The sequence below is a fragment of the Poecilia latipinna genome, unplaced genomic scaffold, assembly GCF_001443285.1.
Source record: "Poecilia latipinna isolate Pla-1442-1.1 unplaced genomic scaffold, P_latipinna-1.0 Scaffold4989, whole genome shotgun sequence".
NCBI lineage: Eukaryota > Metazoa > Chordata > Actinopteri > Cyprinodontiformes > Poeciliidae > Poecilia > Poecilia latipinna.
The window spans coordinates 12,755-15,915 of record NW_015117605.1 but is presented as its reverse complement, the minus strand read 5'-3'; the positions used below and the strand labels follow the sequence as shown (position 1 = coordinate 15,915).

At 42.1% G+C, this 3,161-nt stretch overlaps 1 long non-coding RNA gene across 1 annotated transcript; it reads left to right on the top strand.

Annotated features, from left to right (window-relative positions):
* The first annotated feature begins 6 nt into the window (after positions 1 to 6).
* LOC106943208 (uncharacterized) lies at positions 7 to 2,955 on the top strand. Its single transcript, XR_001423850.1, has 3 exons — positions 7 to 2,524; positions 2,596 to 2,682; positions 2,749 to 2,955. It is a non-coding gene; the product is annotated as an uncharacterized LOC106943208 (long non-coding RNA).
* Positions 2,956 to 3,161: the final 206 nt, after the last annotated feature.

Genomic DNA, 3,161 nt, shown 5'->3' with positions numbered 1-3,161 from the left:
CAGGGTACCCCAAATTAACAGCCCTGGCTGCTAAAATTTTGTGCATGTTTGGGACAACCTACCTTTGTGAACAAATTTTCTCAGTAATGAGTATCAATAAAACAAAAATGCGTTCAAGGCTCACACACAAGCACTTAAATGACATTCTGAAAGTGACAGCTAGTCAGGACATGACACCTGATGTTGATGCACTTGTGCAGGCCAAAAGATGCCAAGTTTCAGCAACAAAAACAAGTCCAGACTAGACTAACGTCTTGAAAATGCTGCCTTGCATTTTGAATTTGCAGATACTGTTTCCATTAAAAGAATAGAGCTCTGTGAAAATGAATACTTACTGTGGTGATGAATGTGTGTGAAAAATGTGCAATGTAATGTTAGCCTTTCTTTATAAGTCTCTTGTAATCATAAAGTTCATTACTATAATTTTCAACACCAGTTACTTAAAGTTTGTGCAATTTTGTGAAATGTTTTGTAAAAGTGTTGTTCAATACATTTTGAGTTAAATTTCAAATTTCACAATGTCCTTGTGCTTCTTTACACCAAAACAAAGGGAAGACATGATATTTTGGTTATTTATAGCTAAGTATGCTATAACTTTAATGGTCCGGCCCACGACGTCTACCTAGGGGTCATATGTGGCCCGCGATGTGAAATGAGTTTGACACCCCTGACGTAGAGGATGTTTCAGCTTGTAGTTTTTACAAAGCACCACCAGGGAGCAGTGCAGACAAACACAAACATTTCCTCTGGTAGATTCATTTTAAACCACTAAAGGTTTAATCTTGCTTTAACATGTACATCGAAAATAGCTTTCATTACTCTAGACCAAGAATTCTGTTCACCATACAGTTTCTACTTTTTTTTTGTGGCACATTTAGAAGCCTCAGATCATCAAATTTTAACACTGAACAAAGTTAGTTTGAGTAAATACAAGAAAAAAAAATGCTGTTTTAGAATGTCGACTCATTTTTGAAAAAAATCAATGATATCTATCAGTTTGGAAAAAGCTACAGAGGTTTCTGAAGGCTTCGGACTCCAGAGAACAACAGCGGAAATGAAGAAAACATGGCTGAGAAGCACACCAGGACTTGTCTTCTTGATGACCAGCATTTGACTACAGACATAAATTGCTAACCAGCTCTAGAGCTGGTAGGTTACAAACCTCTGATCTAGCAGGTAACAATAGCTAGGAATTCTTTCCAGCAGGATGTTGAAATATGTCTTGCTTAACCAGAAATCCCTGATTTGACCTTAGATAGCCTGGCATGTTACACAAGCTCTTCTTTTGTCATTTCAGAGGTCATGTTTTAGTATGCCTGACTCATTTTGTTGCAATCTGCCTCCACTGTGACATTTTTTGTGTCTGTATGTTTTGCAGTCCATTTACCACCGCCCCCAACGGATTTCACCTGGGGGGCAATAAAGGATATCTTATAATTGACAGCTGCGCTCACCCTTCGACGCCTGTTCAGCAAGGAGAAAAAAATATTATTTTACACACCCCTGTTCCTAATTTGCGTAGGGCTGTGCAAAGCACCAACCATAACAAGAATATGGAACCATAGCAGAGATGGAAAAACTGAGTAGGAGGGTCTTTTATGAGGATCATCTGAAGAGAACCACATTATTCTGTTTGTCGACTCTAATCCTGAACGTGTCTCAAGGTAGTTGTATTTTCCGATTACTCTGTCTATGTCTCTCATTGTTTAGTTTTCTTACAACAGCTGCGTTGCACCTACAGAAATACACCGCACAGAGCCAGGAAGAGGGTCTTAACGCTGTCAATCATCCCCATGTAGGCGCTTCTCTGCTACTCTACTGCTACTTCCCAACACCAAAGGCTGTTGTGAATGCTCGGGTTAGTTAGCATAGCCACTGATGATGAAGTATAAACAGTTTTCCTGCATGTACACGGTCATGATTGACAACACTAAAACCATCCTTATTGGTTGTTTTTGATTGGTTTAATTCTACCAAAGAAAACATTTTCTATTCCACCCCCACGGCGACGACCTGCCTGACCCGTCAAAAGGTGGGATGGAGACTTGCGGCTAAAACTATTTGGACCTCGCAACATTTTTCCAGCTGGTTATAGTCCAGTTTTAGCTAGTCCTAGTGAATTGTAGCCTCAGTTTCCTTAGGTAGCAGGCATTTGTTGCATCTTACATTTTATTATAGCTTACTTACTGAATAGAAAACTATTTTAGCAAAGATTAGCATGTCCCTTCATCAACAATTCATTTTATGCCTCTGGCGCAAAGTGAGACCAAGTTTCCTCTGGAACCTATAAAGCTGGTTTGTTGTTTGGGTCTTCGGAGACGTTAGGGAGGGAAGGGGAAACGTATCTTAGTGTGGTATGTTGGTGCGGATTCACCTTTAAGGTGAGTGGTGGGCGGCACCAACGTACCCTTTAAAGCCAGGTGTGTGGGGTGCGCACTCATATACTATTGTTTTGAGCTGTGGAGATGGCGTTGTGAGCTTGTGTGATCCCGTCTTTCCTCAAGCATCAAGTAATGGTCTTCAGGTTAGTTTTGTGATTTTCCTTCTGTTGGATTTTAGATTAGTTTGTGGTGATTGTGCTTCCTTTGGGTTCAGGATTGAGGTTGTGCTGGTGCTCCCGTTTTGCTCTCTGGGAGTGCGTGTGATCAGGCACGCGTCGTGGGCATGGAGCTCTTAACCGAGGTAGGTGGGTTCATTGTCAGCTTGCTGAGCTCGGTGCCATAGTTCAACTTAAATTTTATTTTTTAGATCCTGAGGTGTTCGGGACTTGGCGGTGGACTGTTGTGTGGTTTTCCCCCTCCCTCCTCCTGCCGCTTACTGGTGCGCGCACCTGGCCTAATTGTCCGTGGGGAGCACGGCCACGCCAACGCCGTTGTTTTGTCTTTACTTTTGCTTCATGCCTTTTCAGCTGGGTGTCATTTACCATCCATCCATCCATTTTCTGAACACCCTTGTCCCTCAGTGGGGTCGGGAGGGGTGCTGGTGCCTATCTCCAGCTAACGTTCCGGGCGAGAGGTGGGGTACATCCTGGACAGGTCGCCAGTCTGTCGCAGGTGTCATTTACCCAATTAATTAATTTATTTTTGGCCAGGGTTCAACCGTTCATGGTGAGTCCCCTTATTTTTCAGTACGTTTATTTACAATTTGTACTTTTTTTTTCT